We start from the raw sequence: 27,841 nt of genomic DNA, 5'->3' as shown, positions 1-27,841 counted from the left end.
CTCAAGCCTAATTACACTTTTCATCACGACGTGCCATTTGTTATTCGCAGAGCATAACAGGTGAGCGCTTCAATCACAGTCACATATCAAGTATTTCCTACATTGTCAACAAAGTCCTGGAAAGTTAATAATCTGCGAGCAGCTCTGAGAGTGGAATTGTTCTTGTTTAATTATGGAATACAAGTTCCCACAGCAACAATCTTCCAATCCCATCGCTAAACAATGTGTAGGTGAGGCTGGTTTTACACACGTCAGATTTATAACAGAAAGAACTGTTGTTTGGCAGTCAGGTCTATATACACAGAACCCATAAACTGACTCCTATATTGCTAGAATGTTAAACAGTTACAGAACCAGCTGCAGGCAGAAAGAGTTATCTGAATTATTGTCTGGAAATGAAAAGAATTCCTGATATTTATGTTCTTCTTTTGTCTTTATATTTTTAAAGACTTTGATTTGTTAGATGGTTGGCTAGAGTGCTGGATGAAGAATCAAGGGGCAGATTTACTTATGGTCGAATATCGAGGGTTAATTAACCCTCGAAATTCGACTGCCGAATTGAAATCCTTCAACTTCGAATAGCGAAGTCGAAGGATTTAGCGCAATTCGTTCGTTCGATCGATCGAATGAAAAAACAATTAAATCCTTCGAATCGTTCGAAGGATTTTAATCCATCGATCGAACGATTTTTCTTCAACCTAAAAAACATTAGAAAGCCTATGGGGACCTTCCCCATAGGCTAACATTGACTTCGGTAGGTTTTAGGTGGCGAACTAGGGGGTCAAAGTTTTTTTTTTTTAAAGAGACAGTACTTCGAATGGTTGAATAGTCGAACTATTTTTAGTTCGAATCATTCGATTAGAAGTCAAAGTCGTAGTCGAAGGTCGAAGTAGCCCATTCGATGGTCGAAGTAGCCAAAAAAATAATTTGAAATTCTAAGTTTTTTTTATTCTATTCCTTCACTCGAGCTAAGTAAATGGGCCCCCAAGTGTAAGGTGTCAGACCCTATAGAGCAGACACGTAGTTCAGGGTCCCACTGTGGCCTTCACCAACCAGTCAGCCAGGTCCAGATGAGAATTAAAATAGGCCCTGGCATTTCTGGTACACAGAGGCCCAATCAGCCCCACCAGCTCACTGAATACTGACTTTCTATGGCACCTTATAGCAGCCCCTCTGGCATTTGCCAGAACCCACAGATTGCCAGTCCGGGCCTGAGTCAGCACTCCCTAACTTATGAGTAGTGCCATCATTATGGGGCACATTTACTAAGGGTCGAAGTGAATTGAATTTTTGAATTTAAAAACTTCGAATTTCGGAGTAATTTTTGGGTACTTCGACCATCGAATAGGCCAAATTCGACTTCGACTCGAATTGGATAAACTTTGAATATTCGAAAGTCGAAGTACTGTCTGTTTAAAAAACTCCGACACTTCGCCACCTTAAACCTGCCAAATTGCTATGTTAGCCTATAGGGACCTCCTAGAACCTATAGCCAACATTTGGCTAAGTTTTTAGAAGTCAAAGTTTTTTTTTTTGAAAATCGTTCAATCGTTCTATTAAATTGTTCGAATCGTTCGAATTGAAGGATTTAATCGATCGATCGAACAATTTTACTTCGACCGAATATGGCCATATTCGATCAAAAAACGTGACTTCGACTTCGAATATCGAACTACCGCAATTTGATGTTCGAATTTCAAAGTTTTTTTCACTTCGAAATTCAACCCTTAATAAATGTGCCCCTATATGTTGAAGAATGCTGGGATTGGTCTAGTGATATCAGGGGACCCAAGATTTGGGGGTCTATTTACAAACAATGGCATTTGTATTTTTTCCATGAATCTCTAATAATTTCAGTTTTTTCTATATTCCTGTAAAACTCAAAAATTCAAGTGTAAAAACCACAAAAAAAAACTCTAATGCAAAAATTTGCCAGGTAAAAGTTGTCGAGTCCTATAGGAGTCAAAGGGAGCTGCGCTGAACTTATTGAAATGTATCAAAATCAATTCGGACTTTTAGAGGTTTTTAGATTTTTTTCTGTTAGGAATTGTCTGAAAAACTCAAATTTTTGAGGTTTTAGAAGTACAAGTATTGGACCTGTTATCCAGAATGCTCGGGACCTGGGGTTTTCCAGATAACAGATCTTTCTGTAATTTGGATCTTCATACCTTACGTCTACTATAAAATATTTAAACATTAAATAAACCCAATAGGCTGGTTCTGCTTCCAATAAGGATTAATTATATCTTAGTTGGGATCAAGTACAAAATACTGTTGTATTATTACACGGAAATAATATTTTTTTCAGACCATTCAGAGCTTTTTTCATTTCACTGCTTTAACAATACTCTTCTTTGTGTTCTATAGCCAAAGAGATTATCATGCATGTTTTCTTAGAGATTTTCTTGTCATTTTTAGTGATGTTAGGGTGTTTTGCGTCGCTGAAAAATTCACGAATTTCCTGTGGAATTTGCAAAACAGCAAAAAATTTGTGAAATGGCGCTGGCGTCTTGTTTTTGATGTCAGCATCTGTTTTTTTTAAGCCGGCAAATTTTCACTAATTTATTCGCCGGCGGCGAATTGCGAGAATTCTCCGCGAGTTTGCACCTGGTGAATAAATTTGCCCATCACTAGTCATTTTGTCTTGTTGAAAAGTCTTTGAAAGGTAACAAGTCAATATTTCCCCCCTTAAAGGAGAATTCAACCCTAATATTAAAAAACCCCTACCCTACATAAACCCCCCTCCTTTCTGCTCCCAGCCTAAGTGTTCCCCCAAGCAAATGCCTCTAACATTTTACTTACCCCTCACAGATTCAGGCTTCGGAGTTCATGGGCGACATCTTCGGTAATCTTCGGAATGAGACCGGCGCTTTGTCAATTTTTGTGAGTTTCAGCGCATGTGCAGTTGTCACGAGACAGAATATTGCTCCAACTGCGCATGTGCTGACACGCCGGCCTCATTCCGAAGATTTACTAACAGAAGAAGATGGGGGGAGGTCTATGTAGGGTAGGGGGAAGGGGTATTTTAACTTTAGGGTTGAATTCTCCTTAAAGAATGGAGTTGTGGAAAATAATGCATGGTTGGGTTGCTGGGGTGATCAGAGAACATGCCTCTAGTGAACATTTATCTACACAGGGGTGTCATAATTCCTTCATGCAAATACATTTTGCCTGTACCCCTTTCATTGAGTAAGCCGAAATTTTCTGGATTCCCTATTTTTTCTTTGTAAATGTTTTCTATAAGGCAGTGGTCCTTAACCAGTGGCTCGTGAGCAACATGTTGCTCACTAACCCTGTAGATGTTGCTTCCAGTGGCCTCAAAGCAGGTGCTTATTTTTTTTAATACTGGCTTGGAGGAAAGTTTTGGTTGCATAAAACCCAGGTTAACCACCAAACAGGTCCTCCTGTAGGCTGGCCGTCTGCATGGGGGCTACCAATAGCCAATCATAGCCCTTATTTGTCACCCCCAGGATTTTTTTGTTCCTGCTTGTGTTGCTCCCTAAGTGTTTTTTTTTTTTAAATATATGTTTTTATTTAGTTTTCATAACAATATAAAATAAACAAACATAAAGGATTTTGGAGGTACAAAAATAGGTTCCATTGTCAATGCATTCTTAGCCATTACAAGTGCAATCGAGGCAGTAATTTCCACTGGGCTGTCGCTAGCAAAATAATAATCAGCACAACAATATTTCCCATATGCATAGTTTGAGAATATTGAACAATTTGTGCAGAACATCCGGTTGATTTGGTGACTCCTGGGGGGAAATCGTGGACTCCGCTCCTGTGGTTGGTGTAGGTTTTGGATATATTGATCTGTTTCTTGTACTATACTATTATTGGATAATATTTCAGTGTAATACCACACGGTGTGTCTTAATGTGTATATTGTGAGGTATCTAGTATGTGTAGGAGTGAAGATATATAACTCATCCAGGTAGAAAAAAACGTTTCTGTGTGTTGTTCTTTAGTTGTCGTACTTTCCAACCAGTCCATATGAAAAATGTGATGGAGTTTTTGTTCAACTAATGATAGTGGGGGATACAATTGAATGGGGCTCACGGGCAAAAAAGATTGGGGACCCCTGCTATAAGGCATACTATCATATCATTTACCTTGTGCCTAATAATCTAATAATGCAATTACGTTTATTAATATGTTATAAATATTTTGCAAAATGCCACCCTTCTTTCCCAAAAAGTATAAACAATTATTTGCATAGAAAATGCATTCCATTAGCAATGCCAACAAATGACAATATTTGTATTAACAGATTAACACTGTGTATATATATTCATCATTTTTACAAGTGACCCCTCATATTGTGAAAAACTATATTTTTATGCTCGGTATTAAAACATGTCGAGTGATCCAGAAATTACTCTACACAGATAAACACTGGATTACAATTACTCATTTTTTCCCCCTTTCATCACTGTAATATGAACCAGCAGGAGAGCTGTTCTTTAATGATAATGTGAGCCCTTACTAATACACGGCGCAGCTTATTAAAATACGAATATATCACAATTGACAGATTTGTTTTTAATCAGTATGTGTTTACATTGTTTTGCCTTTTACGCCTTATCACATGAAACACGAGCATAAGAGAATGGTTTAGATCTGAGAAAAAATAATTAATATCACATAGAAGGGCTTTTTGTGTTTTTGTAAAGGTATTTTTTTTTTTTTTTTTGAAAAGCTGCATTTAAAATGAATTCTTTTATATCCTGGTGAAAAGACCACCTGCAGTCTGGAAGAATGAACAAAAGGTTATGGCGTGGAATGGTTGAATATTAACACGGGTTGTAAATGGAGAAAGAATACGGGTACAAAGAGTACCTTTAAAGATGTATTGCAACATAAAAATAATAGGAGTTTATTACATCGAAAAAAAGGTTTTCTTTTCAGGATTGTTGATTGCCTGATTTACGTAAGCAAAGTAACTAAAACCGTATGGACGGGAGCTGGAGTGGCTCTAATCCTTTCATAGGTTGATTCATCTACAGTAAGTCTGAATGATGTTGATTCACAAATTCACACGGTAAATTGTATCTTTGGCAGTCAGACAAAATGAATTTTTATGATAGATTTCCATGTAGTCACCAATATTCTGTCCTATTATTAGGCTTTTCCAGTGCCCCTTCTGCTAGCTGGGTCGTGGTGCAAAGTACTGTCTGCTGTGGTTGCCTCCCCACCAATTAAATACTACTGTCTGCAAGAATATCAACCTACATACACGTTCCTGCAAATATGATTGTGAGCGCTGTCAAGATCTGGCACAACATCCAGGTTAGAGATTTGCAATGGTCTGTGCCCAACCTGTACCCACTTACCTACATTCTGACCCCAATTCACTTCCATCCAACCTGCCTCTGAGATAAGTATATACTGTGTGTGTATATATATATATATAACGATAATGCAGATGATACCCGCAATAGTAAAGAGGACCAGCACTCCGTTTCCAAAACTCAATAATTTATTGTAATATCACAGTGTCTCCAATGTTTCGGCCCACTTTGGGGCCTTTATCAAGGATAAAGTGCTGTGCGTTACATCAAACATTTAAATACCCACAAACTCTCCAAAAAAGCACCAAAGATGACGTCATTACCAATAAAATTATTCAATTAGTGTAAAACATGTTAAAAACAATTATTTATATATATATATATATATACATAGACAAATACAAGATTCCTCTGCACTCAACCCATTATCAATATATTTAAGACAGAGACATTTTGTGCTACTGCTACTGAAAAATGCCTTACCCTTTAAACAAAACAGGGATTGTTTGTCCATATATTGCAATATATTTAAGCTGAACAACTACGTCATCCCATATCTGGCCAGTCCTACGCTTAATTTTCATCTGATTCATTAAGAATTCTATTACAGGTATAGGATCCCTTATCCGGAAACCCGATATCCAGAAAGCTCCGAATTACGGAATGGCTGTCTCCCATAGCCTCCATTTTATCCAAATAATCCAAATTTTTAAAATCGATTTCCTTTTTCTCTGTAATAATAAAACAGTAGCTTGTACTTGATCCCAACTAAGATATAATTAATCCTTATTGGAAGCAAAACCAGCCTATTGGCTTTATTTCATGTTTCAATAAATTTCTAGAAGACTTAAGGCATGAAGACCCAAAATACGGAAAGATCCATTATCTGGAAAACCCCAGGTCCCGAGCATTCTGGATAACAGGTCCCATACCTGTACTTCATTATACATTTTACAAAGGGACTAGGTTTTACCTGCAACTTACTAGCTGCTTATATATTTAAAGATAGGTAGATTATGGTATCACATTAACTACAAATTTTACTACAAATGCTACTAATATATATATATTATTGTTACTGCCACCTCAGTGATGCTAGGTTATGTGCCTGGGTTCATTATGTCTAAATCCAACATATATTCCTCAGTCTTTTGTATAAATTGGGTTATTGCCACTCGTATTCCACCCCAAAAATGTCCCTGACAGAATGCTGATTTACCTACAAAACCTCTGTTCATAATTAACCCAACACATTTTATAAATTCCTGAAGACACCTAAAAAGTTTGAAAGCCAACACGGTCATATGAGTCTACTTTCAGAGACCAATTTACTAAACGTTGGATTATAGTGGTACCAGTAAACCCCCGATTCTCTAAAGAATCGTTAATGAAAGAATGGTAACAACAGTGAGGCAGCAAAATGCGATGGGTGCTGATTCACTCTCCATCCCCAGGCAGCAACTGGCGACGCTAATTTGTGGGGATGTAGAGTGAATCTGTGCCGATTGCTTGTTGTTACCTATCTGCTATTAGAATTCTTAAATTTTGAGTTTATTGGTAGTAAAGTGTTACTGAAAAATTTCTTTATAAACAACATTTTTGGTGAAAATGTTCTCCTGTCCTTGAATGAGTTCTCCCTGGTGAGGTGTACTTAAAATCTTGACTTTAACATCAGATGAACGCTGCACTCTTGAAAATGCAACATAAAGTTGACCATGACCAAACACAGGCTCAGATAGGTAAATGCCGACTTTATCCAATGTTTGTCCTTGTGATTTGTTGATTGTCATGGCAAATGCAGCCTTAATGGGGAATTGTCGTCGTTTAAGTTTAAAAGGTAATTCCTGGTCAGAACTGGTAAGGTCAATTCTGGGAATCAAAATGGTATCACCGCTATGGGATCCTGTAAGCACTTCTGCCTTGATAACATTTTGTCTCATGGTCTTCACAACCAACCGTGTACCGTTACATAAACCTTGCTTAGTGTTAAGGTTTCTTAACAGCATGACTATTGTTTCTACTTTGAGTATTAGATTGTGTTGTGGTAATCCAGCAGGGTTGATAGTGTTTAAATATTGTAATGGGAAATTAAGTTTCTCACTTTCGTCTTCAGAATCAATACAGTCTGTACTCAGAAAGACACAGCTTTGTCCAGGAAGTAATGCAATCACTTGGTTGTTTATCATGTCAACATCAATATTTTTTGGAGATAATATAGCCCGTTTTGCTAATAATGGTATCTGGTCTAATGACAGTTTATTAACTGGTGTGACAGAGGCAGTGGAGTAGCTGCCGGCACTGGTGACAGAGGCAGACAGTTTATTAACTGGTGTGACAGAGGCAGTGGAGTAGCTGCCGGCACTGGTGACAGAGGCAGTGGAGTAGCTGCTGGCAGTCGGCACTGGTGACAGAGGCAGTGGAGTAGCTGCCGGCACTGGTGACAGAGGCAGACAGTTTATTAACTGGTGTGACAGAGGCAGAGGAGTAGCTGGTGGCACTGGTGACAGCGGCAGTGGAGTAGCTGCTGGCAGTCGGCTGGTGACAGAGGCAGTGGAGTAGCTGCTGGCAGTCGGCACTGGTGACAGAGGCAGTGGAGTAGCTGCCAGCACTGGTGACAGAGGCAGACAGCTTATTAACTGGTATGACAGAGGCAGTGGAGTAGCTGCCGGCACTGGTGGTGTGACAGAGGCAGAGGAGCGCCGCCATTACACAAACTCACAGAGGAGTAGCAACATGGCCGATGGTGCGTGCTGATTGGGCAGTGCGGTGCCGCCCACTCTCCCAGCAAAGAAGAGGTGGCGGGAGGCAGAAGGAGACAGCGGTAAGAGTGAGGGGGACGGTGTCTGGGGAGCCTGAATCTGCCGCCAGCACAGCGCATATGCCTCCTTCCTAACCTATGTCCGGCGTGTCTTTCAGCTGACACGCCGGGCACTCACAGAGGAGTAGCAACATGGCCGCCCAGCAAAGAAGAGGCGGCGGGAGGCAGAAGGAGACAGCGGTAAGAGTGAGGGGGATGATCTTATGCCAGCAACCTATGTCCGGCGTGTCTTTCTGCGCGCGCATCTTTCCTAGCCTTTCAGCTGAAGATGCGCGCGCCGGGCATGAGTGAGGGGCCTCCCCGACACGCCGGGCATGAGTGAGGGGGACGGTGTCTGCCTGAATCTTCTGGCAGCTGGCAGCAACCTATGTCCGGCGTGTCTTTCTGCGCGCGCATCTTTGCTAACCTTTCAGCTGAAGATGCGCGCGCATCTGCCTCCCCGACACGCCGGGCATAGAAACAACCTTCGTTTAGTATATAGGATTAGAGCTTTTTGAAACCATCATTAAACTCACGAATGCCATGATAGTTATTAAAAGATCCAAATAAAAAAACAGCTTTTGTAAAAATTCGAAAACCCAGAATTTTTCGCGAGTGAGCAAAAAATTCTTATGACAACAAACTTTTTGATCTCCAAACACCACAAATGAAAGGCTGATCTTTGCAAGAAAAGAAAGGGAACCATTGACGTCAACATGACCTACACAACTTTTACTTGTCATACTTTTGTATTTGCAGATTTTATGGTTTTTGCACTTGATAAATTATGAAAAAATCATGGATTAAGTAACTATATGAAAAATTAGTTTTCCCTAAAAATTTGAAAGTTTTTTAAACTTTTTCGATTTGGTGCCAAGAAGCGCTGGGAAAAAAAGCCTGACTTTTTTAGGGAACTGCAACAATTCCTAATACAAAAATACTCCAGCTAAAACCTGTCGAAATCATGTAAAAGTCAATGCCAGATGTCCCTTTTACAGCTGGAAGGTCTTTCTTGATTTCCGTGGTTTTAGAGATTTTAGAGTTTTTGTGCAACAATGCAAAAAAAGTCACAGTTTTTGTGACTTTTCTGCAATTTTTGCATTTCAGTTCAGATTTATTAAATTAATTTCATGACATTTGTGGTTTTAGAAAAAGTGAGTTTAGTCATGGTTTTAAAAACCTCTACAACCACTAAAGTTCGACCTTTAACAATAGGCCCCACCCATGCCCGCCATGTCCGGTATTTTCGGCGCCTATGCACACACTGAAGGGATAGCCGCGTTGATCACTTATAGGTTTGAATCAATGGCGCGGATGATGTCATCACACAGTGCCGCAAAATTCAAATATTTAAAGGGCTCACTACCAATTTTCAAATGCCCAATGTAAGGTTCCTTCCAAGTTCCTGGGTGCTCTCTAGCTGTATTCTGAGTATATAACTTGTGTAATGAGCCTTGCCTGTCCATAATTATTCATTCCTGCTGCCTGAACTGACCCACGCCTGACTGACTACTCTTCTGATTCTGTTTTGGTACTGTGTTTGTAATTGCTCTGTGTATGACTTTGGCCTGTGACCCCGATCTTGCTCCAGTTAATTACTTTGGTACTGTATTGTCTGTGTGGTTTGACCCAGTCTGATCCTTGATTTCATTGTCTGCTCCGCTGTCCTATCCATATACGTTCAGTTCCTGTGCTTGCCCAGGACTCTCTCCCTGGTTCTCCCACAAAAAGACCCGGTGGCATCTGAGTAGAGGAGAGCTCCGCCCAAAGCTAAAGCCAGCTGCTACAGGCAGAAGAAAGGTTGAGACCGGAACATCGGAGTTAGTTCTGGGCAGGGGCATAACTACAGAGGAAGCAGACCCCAGGACAACCTCTGGATATGTTGGGGCTCTAAAATGTTTTTGCTGTGGGGCCCAGAAACTTCTAGTTATGCCACTGGTTCTGGGTTTTGGAATACCGATTGTTACAAGGCCTAGATGAGTAGATTGTGTTGACGTAGCTTAGTTAACATATTGGGGTCACAATATCTGATGATACTTTTCCATACAGAAGTTGAAGAAATGCTTGCAATTTCATCTTGATTTGGACTGTAAGGAGACCAGCAAGGTGGGGGAACAAGGACCCCATGAACAAGTTATAGGCGGTAGATAGAAGAATGTGTTTTAGGAATTGTGAGTTAAAAGACCTTTATAAACTGCTTAAACACTCACTCATTAAGAATGACTAGTACTTATTTCTTAAAGTACATATAGTTGAGTTACAGTACAGTTTCCTAAAACCTTTTTTCTACCACGTTGTAAGGGTCCAGCTGAGAGAGGGACACAATCTAACATTGTTATACCGGTTAGCAGCTGTGGTTCTGATGAGAAGTCCACCATGATCCATTAGAACAGAATTTAATGGAAATGAGTCAATAACATATATTTCACATAGCAATGTTACGTTGGAAAATGCCAATGTATTAACACACAATATCACACAAAATCAGTTGAAACATGTACCTGACACAAATGCCTCCCATAAAGCAAAAGTGGGTTTGGCCTATGGCCTCTGGGATGCCAAGGGAGAGGTACAGTATTTACTACTGTGTCCAAGTTCTTCTGCTATAAATGAGCAGCTTGCTAGAACATATTAATCTATTTCATGACTTAAAGAAAATACATGGGAAATATTATGGAGAAGGCACTTGAGGGACTGAACAATGGCAGCCAAATTCATTGTTTTCATGAATAATTTCTGGGCCTTTTTTTCCTCCAGGAAGTTAAGTTCACCTTTTAGACTGGTAGTAGACTATTCAGTATGTGCAGTGGGGAAACATAGCGTCTGAACCCAGAATTCCCCTGATCATCTTCCTGGCAGAGCATAATGTTGGTACCATGTTACAGAATATGCTAATAAAACACTAGAGGGGTTAAACGTTCTTTGACCTTCATAGAGCGTCAACCTTCAAACAACCCTCTCTTGAAATCCTCAATAGATTTTACCTCCAAGCCTTTCACATTGTGTTAATATAAAGAGGGCAGAGAAAAGGGTTAATTGTACTGATAATATAATAAATGAGATATGATTGTATTTGCTCTCCATATGGGGATCAAATTTTATAGGTTATGCGTAGGCAGGTTACACTATTCAATGTCATTGTTTAGCCATATCCTATTCATTGTTTAGAGTGGAGCTTTATAAAGGTTGTACCTTAATGGACACAGTTCAGCAACTGGCCTCCTATCTTGCTTTATTGCAGTGATTTTTACATTTACACCCAGGATCAGAGCTATATGTGAAGATTCTGCATTCCAGAAATTATTTTTGTTGTTGTGTATATAATGTGTTCTTATTGATGTTGCCTTTAAATGTGTTGGTTATTGTCTTTAACAGAAAAGAACACAGAGGTTTAGAAGATCGATCATATTTAATTTTGAGTTCCTTTTCATCTCCTTATCCCATGGCTCGGGGCTGTAATGAATTCCACAGACGCACATATTTGCAGCATCTTTATCGTATGTAAATGACTAAGAAGGATGCAGATGCGAATGAGCCATTGAGTTGACGCATACATTTGCATTCTAAAATGGGTTATTCTTTTATTTCATCTATTCCTAATTCATACAGATTGTTTTCTGAAAGCAGAGGGATATCAATAAAGAGAGTGGAACCAGCACCAGATCAGGGCCGTGGAGCAAAGAGATTTCCAGTCGTGATGGGCGAGTTTGTCCCGTTTAGTTTTGCTGAAAAATTTGCAAATTTCACAGGAAATTCACAAATTTTTTCAGTGAAGCAAAAACGGGACAAACTCATCCATCATGACTGGAAAAATGGCAAAAAAATTGCGAAACACATTTAAGTCAATGGGCGTCATGATTTTGAATCACGTCAATTTCAATGCCCTCGACAATTGTTATACGCATGCCTATTTTGGCCAAATCCATTAAAGTCAATGGGCATCTGAATAATTTTGACGCGCAACAATGTTTATGCGCACAACTAATGTTTATGTGCACAACTAATGTTTAATTCTTTGCAATGTTGCGACAGTCGGAAATTTATTGCGAATTCGTTCCTGGCAAATTTATTCGCCCATCACTAATTTCCAGTCCTCATTGACCCCATTTAGTTATTACAGAACAGAATTGCTATTTGAGCTATTATGTGTTCCTTCTGTTAGCCTTCATCTTTTAGACTTCATCTTTCAGCATCCTACTGACTAGTGATGTGTGGGCCAGAAACTGGCAGGACCCATGGTTGGGTTGCGGTTTGGCCTAATTCAGCACAATCCTCATGGGCCACAGGTGGGCACATGTAAAAGTTCAGCTGGAACCCACCCGTGACCTACGAAGATTGTGGGGAAATCAGCCTGAACCTGACCCACCCATGGGTCCCACCGGGTCCCATCCACCCATCTTAGTCAGTAGGATGTTAAAAGTAGAAGTCCATCAGGAGGAACACATAGTGCTCACCTTACAAAGCCCCTTTTTCTGCCTCTAATTGTCACTTTATATTGGTTCATGCTTGTGTCTCTTCCATGAAGTCAGGGCACAAGACTATAAACACCAAGGATCATCGGATTAGGGTAGGGTGCAGATCATGAAGGGTCGAGGTAGGGCAGGACTTTTTGTCAACCAGCACATCGCTACTACTGACAGCTGAAAGCTGCAGATATGAGTGAAATATTGCTGTAAGCACAACCAAATGGAAATTATCTGGCAATTGAAAGCTTGGTTGGTCCTACACATGCTCACACCTTTAACCTGCTTAATAGTGGGTGCTTAATGCCCCCCACAGAGCAGCAAATTGTGATACGTAGTTGAATGCTAAATACATACCCAGGCAATGAGCACCAGTGGCTAAAGTTTTAACAAGTCATGTGGGGAGGACACAGGTATGTACTTCCATGCTCAGCATTGTGTACAGTTTAATTGGTGCAAAAAAATAGCACAGAGGTGTAATATGAATAGAACATTTTCAGCTACTTTCTCCCCTTGGATTTTCCTGCCCAGACGTGGAGGACTATTGATCAAGTTTCATTTTAGTCTTTTTTAAACGACAACTAAACTCACTTTCTCTAAAACCATTAATGCCATGGAACTTCAAATTTATAAAGCACAAAATGAAAAAAGCTGAACGATGTGATAAAACAGAAATACCTTGAATACCTGAAAAACTTGATATATTCCGGACAATTCCTAGTGAAAAAAAAATCTGAAAATCTCTAATGGGGGTCAATTACTAAAACTTGAATTAATCTCAGTTTTTTATGAAAACAAAGTTGACCAAACTCCCTTCCACAAATTGAACTTATTTATCAATAAAAGTTGATAATTATTGAAAAAAGTGAAGCAACAAAACATCACAACAAAGTTGAGCATCAATTTGCATTGTACAATTGACGCTCTAAAAAACAATGTTTTATTGAATTTTTGCTGAGAAAACTCTACTTTTCGAGTTCGAATCGTTGAAAGAAAACCCTGACTTAATCGGATTCTCCAGCTCAGATCACAATGTCAAAAAACAACCGCAGGGACATCTACATGACCTCGACAGGTTTGAGATGGAGTATTTTCAGATTCTGACTTTTAGAGGCTTTGGAGTATAATTCGAAATTTGAATTTTCAAATTTTTATTTTGAGTCAAAACTCACAAATTTGAATGTAAATACAAATGTGAGATTTATCATATCTCGACCCTGGAAACATTTCTAATTGAAATATTCACCACTTAAAACCTGCCGAGTTTATTTACAAGTCAATGGCAGAGGTCCCTGAACCATTCGAGTTTTCTTGAATTTTCAGATCGTTTGTATTCAATTGAATTTTGGATGTTCGAGTTTTTTCATAAATAACCTCCCATATGAGTTGTGAGTGAATTCAAATTTATTACAGTTAAACATAAATTAAAATAACTTCGAAAATCGACCTTTGATAAATCTGCCCCTGAAAGTCTGAATTGATTAAAAAAGGTCTTATAGGATCAGAGCAGCCCCCATTGATTTCTGTGGGACCTTGACAGCTTTTACCTGGCAAGTTTTTCGTGGTTTTTACACTTGGGGGGCAGATTTACATAGGGTCGAATATTAAGGGTTAATTAACCCTCGATATTCGACTGCCGAATGTAAATCCTTCGACTTCGAATATCGAAGTCGAAGAATTTACTGCTAATAGTTCAATCGAACGAAAAATGGAACGATTAAATCCTTCGATTTTTCTTTGACCCAAAAACTTTAGAAAGCCTATGGGGACCTTCCCCATAGGCTTACATTGCACTTCGGTAGGTTTTAGGTGGCGAAGTAGGGGGTCAAAGTTTTTTTTAAAGAGACAGTACTTCGACTATCGAACGGTCGAATAGTCGAACGATTTTTAGTTCGAATCGTTCGATTCAAAGTCGTAGTCGAAGTAGCCAATTCGATGGTCGAAGTAGCCAAAAAAAACATTTTTTTTATTCTATTCCTTCACTCGAGCTAAGTAAATGGGCCCCTGTGCGAATCTCGATTCTTTTTAGAGTTTTAAAGAAATACAGAGAAATTTTGGAAAAAAATAGAAATTCGATTGTTAGTAAATAGGTCCCTTTTTTACTTTTTTTTTACTTTTTTATCACTGCCTCATCTTGATACACCTTTGAAACACCTTTGTGTCATGTATTTACGCAACAAAACTTTTTTTGCAGACCAAGGGTAGAAACACATATGAATGTAATTCATATGTGTAAACAGGCTCCTAAAAAAAATTGGATATGCTTTTTTCAGTTGTGGAAACCAGTGAATAGAGCACTGTGGGTGAGCCACATTAGATTTTTGCAGAGCTTAGGGTGTACCAGGCATCATCTGTATTCTGGGCTATGTCTTTGATTTTTTTGTAGTATAACCGGGTGATTTCTCAGCAATTACACACCTGATACCATTCCTACACAGAAGGTTACAAAGAATGTAGGCCAAGGGTAAATTAATTGTACTTGTATAGCAAATTGGCTGAACTGATGCACAGCATTGTCATTAGCTGAATATTTTCTGGTTTGACCAGTGCTGGGAATGGAACACCTCAGGGTTATGTTCTTGTTCTACTTTCATTTCACTTGTTTATTAATGTCCTTGATGCTGGCATTGTATGTGGTGTTGTGCTGCTCAGCGATGAAACAAACTCAGATAATAAGCTCAGAGAGTTATGTTCTATTTTTTTTACACTGAAGTGAGACAAAATGAAGGCATTAATGACTGAACAGCATGAATTATTTTAACCTCTTTCTGGTGCTCTCTTTCAATGTGGGATAACACAATCAGGACACTTACCTGGGGGCAGTCAGGCAAACCTGGAAACTGCAGGAGACACAGGGGCATATTCACTACACAATGAGATCCTTCTTGAGATCCGACCCTCTGAGAGGAAGCGCATGCGAGGAGACGGATGCAGCGAATATGAGGTAAGTAATAGAAATGTCGGACCTTGTCGCTGTGTGCAGATGTGAACGATGCACGTTGTGTCTTCATCCAACAGTCGTGTTGTGTCAGATGAGCGCAGCGACAAGGTCCGCCATTTCTATTACTTACCTTATATTGGCCGGATCCGTCTCCTCGTATGCGCTTCCTCTCATCGCGTCGGATCTCAAGCAGACGCATTGTGTAGTTCCAGCCGGCAAAGTGGCTAATGCTAGTGACATTTCGGCAGAAATCCCTTACGCAGGGACATTGCCAATTTACTAACAGGTGTATGTGATAATTCACTAGCGAACAGGACCAACGCTAGCATTTGTTTGCACTCAACAGCCAGGCAACTTTTCTCTCTGGCAAATGGTCGTTAAATAATGTTCGAATTTTACTGAAGTTTCACCAGAGTTTGACTTTGCCACCTCAGACCAGGCGAACTGTTAAAATGAAGCTAGATCTTCAGTTACGTCATATCCTAGCTGCCGGAAATGCATTAAAGTTGTAAAAAGTTGTAAAGTTGTAAAAACGTTGGCGACTTGTCCTTTATTTAAGCGGGATTGCCTGCAAAAGTCCTAGCTATTAAACTTTTTTGGGTTAATATTTTTCCACAGACTTTTGAGGGGAATATTTGTTTTAGGGTCGACTCATGTGTAGGGCATTAGAGGGTCTCTTTCGTCTTTATTCAGGTTCCTTGGACATTTGTAATAAAAAGTGGCCACTTCAAGCATTTGCACCAACATCTCTAATAAACGACTTTAAAGTACCCGCCCTATTCAAATTGACCTAAGCGTAAGAGGAATAACAAAGTTCCACTAGACAGAAGCGATCGATAGTGTAATTTTGAAACACTCGCACTGCCAAAGTAACGCTAACGAAAAGTTGCCAGCATTCAGCGCCCAGGACGCAACTTTGCATTCTATTGAATTAGCGTAGTGGTAACTAATTTCTGCCTGGCAAAGTTGTGTGAGGTATGGTGAAGCGGTTACTGGCGACAATTCGCCTGTTAGTGAATTTACCCCACAAGGTCTTTGCCTAATGAGTAACAAAAAAAACACAATTTGGGAAATCCAACAAAAAATATTTATGGGCATATTTATGAAGCTTGGCATAAAAAAGTTCAGCTTTGGTGTAAAATATACATACTGTACCACTAAATTTCCCTTTTGTGTGCAAGTTCAGTATGTAGAATGGAGTGTCTATACAATGTCTTGGAAAAGTATTCACCCCCTTGTTACTGAAATACAAATCCTACAATTAAATTGTGTCCTTAGTGATATGTTTCTAAACATTTTACTTCAGATTTAGCTTACAGACCTTGTTTTATTTTAGAAAGAAATTAAAAACTGACATTTGCAGATGTATTCAGTTAATCAGTAGCCAGTTAAAGGGATTCTGTCATGATTTTTATGGTGTCTCTAAATCACACTAGTTTGCACTGCAAATAATTCACTCTATAATTTAAATTTCATTCCTGAACCAATAAGTGTAGTTGTAATATTGGTGTGTAGGCACCATCTCAGGTCATTTTGCCTGGACATGTGCTTTCAGAAAGAGCCTGCACTTTAGGATGGAACTGCTTTCTGACAGGCTGTTATTTCTCCTACTCAATGTAACTGAAGGTGTCGCAGTGGGACCTGGATTTTACTATTGAGTGCTGTTCTTACATTTACCAGGGGGCTGTTATCTTGTGTTAGTGAGCTGCTATCTGGTTACCTTCCCATTGTTCTCTTGTTGCTCATTAGGGGCGATTTGTTAAGCCTTAACATTTTGGATCTGGCTTTTTGAAGCCAAAACTGTGACAATTCCGAATACGAAAATACTCCAGCTAAAACCTGTAAAAAACATGTAGAATGGCAAATGTCCCTTTTAATAACTGGAATATTTCTTTGATTCGTAGTTGAGATTTTCGTGTATTTTTGATGTTGACTTTGTGCAATAATACAAAAGTTGCAGTTTTTGCGTCTTTTCAGTAACTTTTCAGTGGCTTTTTCCATTCGTGCTTTTCCAGTTTTTAAAAAAATTTCATGACATTAGTGGTTTTAGAGAAAGTGCGTTTAGTCAGTTTCAAAATCCTCTAAAACCACTAAAATTCAACCTACAAGAGAAGGGCTCTTCGATTCTTGATCCTCTTGCTATCTGGCTTTAACCCAATATACACAACATAAACTGCCCTCAGCAGAGTTATCAACAACCTTCTCCTGGTAATGTCTAAAGATCACTATTCCATCATGCTCATCGTTAGATCTTTACCCAGACTTTGAAACAGTAAATTCTGTGCTTTAATGTGATTCCTGGTACACCTGCTCCAGGCTTCTCTTATTCTCTCTTTCTAGTGATGTATGTAGTTTTGGTGCCATCCTAAACACAGGATCTAACTGCGCCCCCCCCCCCCAAGTTTGCGGAAGTGTTGTAATGCGCACAACTGCACGTGACATCACTTGCACTATGAATGACATCACTTTAGCTATGAATGACATCAAACTCCCCAAGGAATCACCAGCTGACCCCTCATCTCCCCTAAGCAGTCTAGGGCCCACAAAAGTTGCCACCATCTTACACCTTACCTCTCCTCTCCACATTTACATTGCATTCCTCTTACTTGCAGCCACAAGTAGAGGTGGGGGAGGAGTGCCTGCCCAGTGGGCCTGGGTCGGCAGGGCTCATAAGGGCCAGGACTCACCAGGTTTTTTTTTGGTCAACCCTATTTTGGACCCCACTACAGATGTTCTTTTTCAGATGGGTTAGCACACTGCTGACTGCTAATATGCTAACAATAGTTCTGTGAAAATGATATGTAACACTAAAAATACAAAACACAATGCATAAGATATTTAGGTAAAATGTAGTCTTGGACTACTGCTTGAGGTACAGGGGGTTTAAGTGACTTACCCAAGGTCACACAAGTTCATAGACAAGTTGTCCTCACTATCACTAGGAAATGAGTATAGGGACATGGCCATTCAGCAGTTCCTTGTCTCCTTGGATATAAAACCGTGCTGAAATTCTCATAACTACTATAATTAATAGCATAAAGGATGACACCATCCAAGCCGAACATCATTAAATACATTTCTTGGTCACTTAAAAAACCAAATGTCCCCAATGTGTGTATAAATTGTAGGCTCAGCAGCAGCAGTTGATGGGTTAAGGCATATCATGCCCAAAAATTAAATATTCAGGAAAATCAATAGCATCAATTTATCATTCCAAACAGACAGAGCTTTTTGACGTGAAAATATGATTATATGGTTCTCTAATTAAGTAGAATTTGGGGAAAAAAAGTAAATTGACAATTAAAGCCAAATGTCTGATTGTGTTGGCAAGCAGTGATGTTATAAACCTGACATTTTATCAAGAGGGCTAGAAATGAAAGTTTTATTAAAACAGCAGAAGCTGCTGTTCAATGAAAAATTTAAAATTTTGTTTGAAAAGAGTCTGGTGCTTAAATGGCTGTAACATGTCATGTAACATATTGCCGTACAATTACACACTTATCAAATGGAGTTTTTGTAGGCCAATCCTCCAATATACTATGCCCAGTTACACCCAGACTTGTCCTGATCTATCTAAAGTCCCATACAATTTTGTGAAAGCCTCAGATGTGTGTAGTTTATATATTTATATATATTCAAGAATTGTGATAAAATGGAGGAAGCAGAGGAGCAGAACTATGCTGCAGATTTCATTTATTTGTAACGTACCACACTACGATGGTTATTTATCAAAACAAGAGTTTTTCTGATTATATATTTAAAAAAAACAAGATTTGACCTTATTAAAAAAAAGTTTGATTTAATCGGATGGGGGGGGCTCGGTAAAATTCAGCGAAAACCCGAATCGTACAATTTTTTCACAGTTTTTTCCAGAATCGTACAATTTTTTTTAGCTTTTTCCAAAAAAGTCTGAATTTTTCAGATTTTTGCCCCGAAAACCAGAAATAGTCAGATTTTCAGGCTAATTCCAGCGCAGACCACAGATACTTCCAAATAGGATAGGGACCTCTCCTATTGACTTATATATAACATCAGCAGGTGTGAGATGTTGAATTTTCAGATTCGTACTTTTTGCTTCCTCTGGGTATAATAAATCTTGAAAAATTCTAGTTTTTTTGCCCACTAAAAATTTAAATTTTATAGTAAAAAAAAAACTTACATTTTTTAGTCTTTAGCATTCGGACTTTAATAAATAACCCCCCACATGTTTTGGGTGAGCATGCTCTTTTTCAAGTGTACATCACCCCAACGAATATATCTTGGACTTTTTTAGTTAAATTTCCCTTGCAGGTCCAAACTTTGGTTAGGGCTTCCCTTAGTTCATAACAAGATATAGGCAAAACATTGGTGTATTACTCATTCAGCCATAGTTTTGCACCTGTCTAGAACATCAAATATATTTTAATTTTAAATATCACTCTAACTAACCTTCAATCTGGGTTTCAGGTATGTCTAATAGAACAAACAAGCATTCCCTAGTCCTATTCTAAACTGTTTTGGTACTGTCAGTACTTTGTCCTATTCTATGCATCAATCATGACCTTTCCATAACTTTCATCCAAAATCTAGCCTTTAACTGCTGTAAGTGGTGCCCTAGTTTATTGTTCTGCTTGTGGAGCCCCATGCTCTGAAAGAGGAGGAGGTTTCCTCCAAACTGGAAGGAGTTGGGTACAGGCAAGTGCATCCATTTCATTATAGCCCAGCGATTATGTAGGCTTAAGTGCTGGTAGCTAAACTGATTTGGACTAGTTTACATCCCCTTGCAGGTCCAACCTTTGGTCAGTGCTGTCCTTAGTTCATAGGAAAACATTGGTGTATCAGCTATTCAGCCATAGTTCCAAGATTGTCCAAATATATTTTCATCCCAAATCTCTCCCTAACTATTAACTAATATGTTTAGTAGAGAAAATACGTATTCTGCCCAAATCTCACGCTAACTGATCTTCGGGTTTAAGTCCCCTGCCACTGCTTCAGGCCAGGTAAAACAAAGTAAATTCCTGATTTAAGGGCTATGGTGACCATTGGGTTGTCCGCATGGAATTTACTAAGGCTTTATTTACTAAACTGTTGAACTGTAGTTGCCAGTAGCAACCATTCACATCATTGTTTCCCTTGTCTATCTTGTTGTAGACTGTTTAAAACTAATAGTGGATTGGTTTCTTTTGGCAACAGCACTCATGTATTATACCTTCAATGTTTGTAAATCAGCCCCTAGCTGCTTTTACAAAACCTGCATAAGTAGCTTTCCTTAAAATCTACCTAATTCTTGTAAATATCTTACCAGTCAGCCTTGTAAAATCAAATTTAAAAAAATATTTAAAATGATTCCCCCCCGAAAAAAAAAAAAAACAAGGAGAAAGATATTAGTCATTAGCAAAATAGCATAAGAGGTTATATAGTGTGGGCAATAAAATAAGATTCATGATTAAGTTTTAAAACAATTAGCTTAAAATATTGTTTGAAATCATTCAATTTCGGAGCTGGCATATTAATGTATAAATATAATTAGAGGTTGCTCGAGAAAAAGGGCCTAATTTTGGTTCTTGATATATGTCAGCAATTGTGTATTTGAAATGGAATCATAAAATGTAAAGCTTTGTTTAATCACAAATGTCAAAAATTATGAGGTAATAACGAGCACGGAAGAGAATGGAATAAAAAAGACAAAAGGCTGATATTTAAATCATATTTTGTGCAGTACTTAGAGCAATTTTAAGGTGTCATGCTGTCATGTGAAGGATTAGGGGTCACTTGGAAGATTGCCTTTTTTTCATGGCACGTGATCAATTTATTTTCACAAAGGGGGGAGACGCGGTGGCAGCAATATTCTACTGTCCCCAATCATTTATTCCTCTGGAAAGTGATATACTATTAGCCTGTTGGCTTAAGATGTGAGCCGTAACAGTCGGAGGCCTCTTTCAGATTGTTTGGGGCAAGGAAGTACGTTTTTCAGTTATTATTTTCAGTATTGTCACAAGACAATAAACAAAATAAATGCTTTGGAGACATCAGACTAACAAACATTTGACCCTGACAAAGTGCATTTGATAGACTGTAACTCCCACACATCAGCTTTTATGCACTGCCACTGTACTGTGCACATGATTAGAATGTATTTATTGCTTGAAAGGAGAGTATCAATATAAATAATGGAAAATATACCCTATGGATAAGTAGGATTTAACAACCCCTGACTGTATATGCATTTTTATGCCCGTGGTGGGTATGAAATTATAGTAAACTTCACTGGAAAGATACTGTTACTATGGAATAAAAGAACTATAATACAAATATTGAAATGCCTTCCTCTTCCTTAAATAAACAGTTATGTATGAAGATATATCTTATTAAGTGCAAAATATTCATTATTCATTGCAATATCTCGGCGAAAAAATGAGATCTTGAATTTTCTCCCAAATTTTAGAGATTTATCAATAAAAAACACAAATCTTAAAATAATGAATGAAAACCAATTGAGTTAATATGAATAGTTCAATGGGAGATGTATTTTCAATATTCTAAAACAAATGGAAAAATTAATGGAACAATGACATTTTCATTGGTTTTCTGATTCAAGTCTTTTCATAGGCTAGCGTTCAAGAAAAAAAATCTTGGTCATGAAAAATCTTGATCAAGATTGAGGGGGTTAATTATCAAAATCTGAATTTTTCGGATTATTTTATTTTAAAAAAGTCAGACCAAACTAGAATCCAAGATTTTACCTTATTTATTATTAAAAAAGCTCAATTTAATTGGATTGGGGAAAAACTCAATAAAATTGAGAAAAAATCTGAATCTTACAATTTTTTCAGATTTTTTTTCCTGAATCAATAGATTTTTTCAGGCTATTTCGCTAAATCCATAATTTTCAGGCTAATTCCAGTGCAGACCACGGAAACTTCCAAACAGTATAGGGACCTCACCCATTGAGTTACTTATATACAATCTCAGCTGGGATTTTCAGATTTAGAATTTTACTGGTAAGGTACTAGTCAGTAAATTTATTATGATTAGTCCTCCAACCTCGGCAGGCCTCCGATCCACCTCAAATCCCCCCTCTTTGCCATAATCCCTTCCTAACTCGCCCAAACAACCAACCTCCAGCTCTAACCGCTAAACTTACATATTGTGTTCCAATAGCAATCCTGATGGCATGACCCTGCTTTGTTTGCATCATTGCCACACCCCTTATGTCATGGACCCACCCCTTTATGGACCCATCCCCACCCCTGCCAGTATAGTATTTACAAAAGGTGGTATGCAATGTTCTGAAGGAGCACTTGAAGATTTCAAAAATTGTGTTTTAGGACTTTGTGATACTATTTGGGCTTGGAATAGGTTCAGCTGCTCCATCACTTTTCTAGAATCCAGTTTCCTTTAAATGCATGTGTTTTACAGATTTCTTTACAGAAAGGTTGGATCAGAGGCATGGCCATGTATCTGTGGAAACATTTTTTTCTACTTTTTTTCCCACTTTTTAACAAGGTCCACCTCCCATATACCCCATTGTTACATACATAGTTACATATATAAATCCGGTTGAAAAAAGACAAAGTCAATCAAGTTCAACCCCTCCAAATGAAAACCCAGCATCCATACACACACCCCCTACTCTCACATACATTCTATATACTCATATCTATACTAACTATAGAGCTTAGTATCACAATAGCCTTTGATATTATGTCTGTCCAAGAAATCATCCAAGTCCCTCTTATAGTCATTAACTGAATCACAAGAATCAAGTGACAAAGAGTCTCACAAGACTCAAAACATGTTGTGTTAAACAATAAACACTGAAGTTTGAGCAGTTAATCTTGCATTTTGGTCGATCCTTGTGAACTTTACGTTCTTGACAGTCTACCTCATAATTTAAGTCTTCCATCCCTCTAACCAGTTTAGTTGCACTAAGGACTGGAGTCCAAAACTGCCCCCATACTCCAGATGAGGCCTCACCAGGGACCTATAAAGAGGCATAATTATTTTTTCATCCCTTGAGTTAATGCCCTTTTTTATGCAAGACAGAATTTCATTTGCTTTAGTAGCCACAGAATGACACTGCCCAGAATTAGACAACTTGTCATCTACAAAAACCCCAAGATCCTTCTCATTTAAGGAAACTCCCAACACACTGCCATTTAGTGTATAACTGCATTGTCACTTATGCCAACCCTCAGGAGCAACAGCTCCAACCCCCCCTAAGCTTCCATCTCTGAAGTACAGATATCTGAGATTTTGTAGCAAGTGTCATGTTCTGTAGCAAGCTGGGAGTATGAAAAATATTTCTTTCTTTTATATACTGTAGCTACCCTTGTGCTGTCCCCCTAGTACCATATAGAACAACCATGCTGATGACCAGGTATAACAAGCTTCTGCTGTAAAACATAAAGGGGTCCCTCCTTAAGATACTATAGGTTCTTCATAATTGTATTTACAGGATTACTCAGTACAGTCAGAGGATTGTGTTGACTCAACCCCAATTCGCCTAACAAGTCAACTGCCCAGAAATCTTCTTGAGCAATTCTGAATTCTTTCCTATGATCAGGAAGGTGACCTTAATAGGGGAGCCTGCTGAATAGCCCTAAAAGCTGTTTGCCAATATTTTTTTATTATTATTATTTCGAGGCATGCCTGTGTCTTGTTGCATAACATTCTTATTACATACTCTAAATGGAAAGCCAGAACAATGAACAAAGCCTGGGGAAGAGAGTGATGAAGGTGGAGAAGTCAAACAAGTGACAAGTTTATACACAATGCAGAAGATAATGGCTGGATGAGAAACACATTTCTTTATTAAAACAAATGTACACAATGTTTTATACACAAAGCATAAAGCAGGATAACACAATGCCTATTAGATTATGAAGGACAAAGACCTGAACTCAAATTATTTCAATGCACATACAGTAGTCTGCTGTGCGTAACTCTAGATGAAGCAAAATGTTTTCATAAGCAAAGTTTATTTCAGTGTGGAAAAGTTCTTCTCATGGAGGGAAAAAGTTAGCAGTGTGAAGGGAATATGATGCATGGCAGAGTCATTTAATGCTTGGGCCTTACAAGATCCCCATTAGAGGACCATCAAGAAGGCTTGGGGGGGGGGGTTGAGCAGGACAGTTTCCAATTACCTGCTAGAGCAATAATACTTCTCTAAAACTCTTAGTAACTGCAAGTCACTTGGTAGAACTGATATCCATGCTAGCTGGCCCCACCTGCGTTAGAAGAAGCAGCATTTGAGCAAAAGGCAGTGCTACAGTACCTGCCAACATTTTGTCTTAGAGGTTTACGTGGTTTAATAAATCTTCAATTTAAGAGCTTTTAAAAAATATAGGAAAACCACAATTTTTTGGGATTTGTGGGAAAAAAACGAAATTAAATGTCATTTTGGTCTATATGGTACCATTATTAAATGTATGTTTGGAAATGCAAGGAGTCTGGTAAAATGGGAGGTGCTGGTGCTGGAGGAGAAATATGATGTGATTAGTGTGGCCCGAAACATGGCTGAATGAGTCGTATGACTGGGTAGTTAATATTAGCGACTATACTTTGTTGTAAGAGGGATATGTCTGTTTGTTAGGCAGGATTTAAACACTTATATAAAGGAGGAGGTGATGTTAGAAAATGAGGGGTGGAAGTCTTTTGGGTGGAGTTCTTCAGCAATTGTAAAGAGTCCAGCAAATGAATTGTAGGCATCGCTATAGACCCCCCTAATGTAAGTGACGAGGAGGAGGCTAAGCTCTTCATGCAAATAGAAAAGGCTGCTAGTTTGGGGAAAGTAATGATAATGGGGATTTTAACTATCCAGATATTGACTGGAGCAACAGTACTGCCATGTCAGTAAATGGGAACACGTTTATAAACTTGTTGCATGACAATTTTATGGCCTACCAGAAAAAAATGCTATTCTGGATCTAGGGATCTCAAATGACCCAGAACTTATAGCAAATGTCCAAGCAATTAAACTCCTGAGTAATAGTGTTATAATAATATTATATCATATAATGTCTTGTGCAAAAAACAAATATACACTGGGGCAACAAAAACCATGAATTTCAGAAAAACAAATTTTAGTGCCTTGAGGGCTGCCCTTCAGAGCATTGATTGGGGCATTAGGTTTTCAGCTAAAAACACAGAACAGAAATGGTTGCCATTTAAAATGATATTAAATTGTTACTGTTCTCAATTTATTCCCTTAAGGAGTAAATGTAGAAGCTCTAAGAATCACCCTATGAGGCTTAATATAGAAGTAAAGAAGTAAATAGGAAAGAAGAGAAAGGCATTTAAAAACTACAAGTCTGTGGGGACAGAAGCTGCATTTAATGAATATAAACACTACAGCAATCCAGAAGGAAAAGAAAGGAAATGAGGAGAGTATTGCGGCTACGACTAACCCCAAAAAGTTTTTTAAGTACAGTATATTATTAGTAAAAAGATGCCGGTTGAGAGTGTTGCTCCTTTAAATAATGGTACCAGTATCGTTGATACAGAAAGGGCAAATGTGCTAAATCAGTTCTTTTCTTCACTATATATAATAGAGGAGTCCGAGTTCCCAGGCTCACCTCATAGCTGCACTGATGGCTCAGCTCAATCTAGTCAGTGGCTTAGAATATGATTCATAAAGCTTTAATACAAATTCATGTAAACAAGGCACCAGGGCCAAGTGGCATATACCCCCCGATCCTAAGAGATGTTAGTTTAGTTTTAGACCAGCCCCTATTTCTGATTTTCTCAGATTCACTTTCATCTATTATGGTACCTATGGATTTGAGAAAAGCTGATGTTATTAAGGGCAGTATTATAGGCAAGTAAGTTTGACATCTGTGGAGGGCAAATTCTTTAAAGGCTTATTAAGGGATCATATTCAAAAATGTTGTCCTAGTGAATGGCATTATGGGCAGCAATCAGCATGGTTTTATGAAGGATAGGTCATGTCAGACAAATTTGATTGCTTTTCATGATGAGGTAAGTAAGATGCTGGACAGTGGGGGGCAGTAGATGTGATCTATTTGGATTTTGCCAAAGCGTTTGATACAGTGCCCCACAAAGGACTGCTTTCTAAAATAAGGTCTGTTGGACTTAATGAAGTAATTTGCACATAGATAGGAAACTGGCTTCAGGATCAGGTACAGAGGGTGGTTGTTAATGGGACATTCTCTACTTGGAGTAAGGTTCTTAGTGGGGTCCCTCAGGGCTCGGTATTGGGTCCACTTTGATTTAACTTATTGATTAATGACTTACAGTAGGATAGGGTATTGTAAGTAATGTATCAGTGTTTGCAGATGACACTTAATTCCATCCAGGACGCAGCATCCTTGCAACAGGATCTTGACAAAAAAAATGTAAAAGTCATGCACCTGGGATGTAAAAATATCCAAGCCACTTATACCTTTAATGGGACTAGGCAAATCCATAATGCAAAAGGGCCTTGGAGCAGTGATGGGTGAAAAAATTTGGTAGGCATGGATTTGCAGCGAATCTCCACATTTCGCTGCCCACAAATGTTTTTGTGAAACTGCTTTGAAAATTCGCTGGTGAAAAATCCCCACGACAATATAAAATTGTCTTGCGTCAAAATTATTTGGACACCTATTGACTTTACTGCATTTGGACAAAATCTAAATATAAAAATTGTCGCATGTGTCTAAAACTGTTGCGTGTCAAAATTATTTTGACGCCCATTGACTTCAATGTGTTTCGCTAATTTTTGTCATTTAGCAAAATATTCTGTGACGCTAAATGGGACAGATTTGCCCGTCACTACATTGGAATCCTTGTAGATAATAAACTTGGCTGTAGCAAGCAATGCCAGTCAGCAGCATCAAGGGCAAATAAGGTCTTGAGCTGTATCCACTGGTAAGAGCACTGGTAAGGCCCCATCTAGAATATGCCGTACAGTTTTGGTCTCCATCACTCAAACAGGACATAATTGTATTAGAGAGGATACAGAGAAGGGCAACTAAGCTGGTAAAAGGAATGGAAAATCTTAGCTATGAGGAAAGACTGGCCAAATTGCGGATGTTCACGCTGGAGAAGAGGCGCTTAAGGGGTGATATGATAACTTTGTATAAATATATAAGGGGATCATATAATAATCTCTCTAATGATTTATTTACCAGTAGGTATTTTCAGCTGATACACACTTGATAAAGGGTCTTCACTCGAAACATGTAGGGGCACATTTACTAATGGTCGAATATCGAGGGTTAATTAACCCTCGATATTCGACCATCGAAGTTAAATCTTTCGACTCCGAATATCGTAGTTGAAGGATTTACCGCAATTCATTCGATCAAACGAATCAAACGATTTTAATACAGCGATCAAACGATTTTCCTTCAATCAGAAATTG

This window comes from Xenopus laevis, chromosome 4L, assembly GCF_017654675.1.
Source record: "Xenopus laevis strain J_2021 chromosome 4L, Xenopus_laevis_v10.1, whole genome shotgun sequence".
NCBI lineage: Eukaryota > Metazoa > Chordata > Amphibia > Anura > Pipidae > Xenopus > Xenopus laevis.
The sequence above is the reverse complement of the archived record's forward strand: the minus strand, read 5'-3'. Positions refer to the sequence as shown.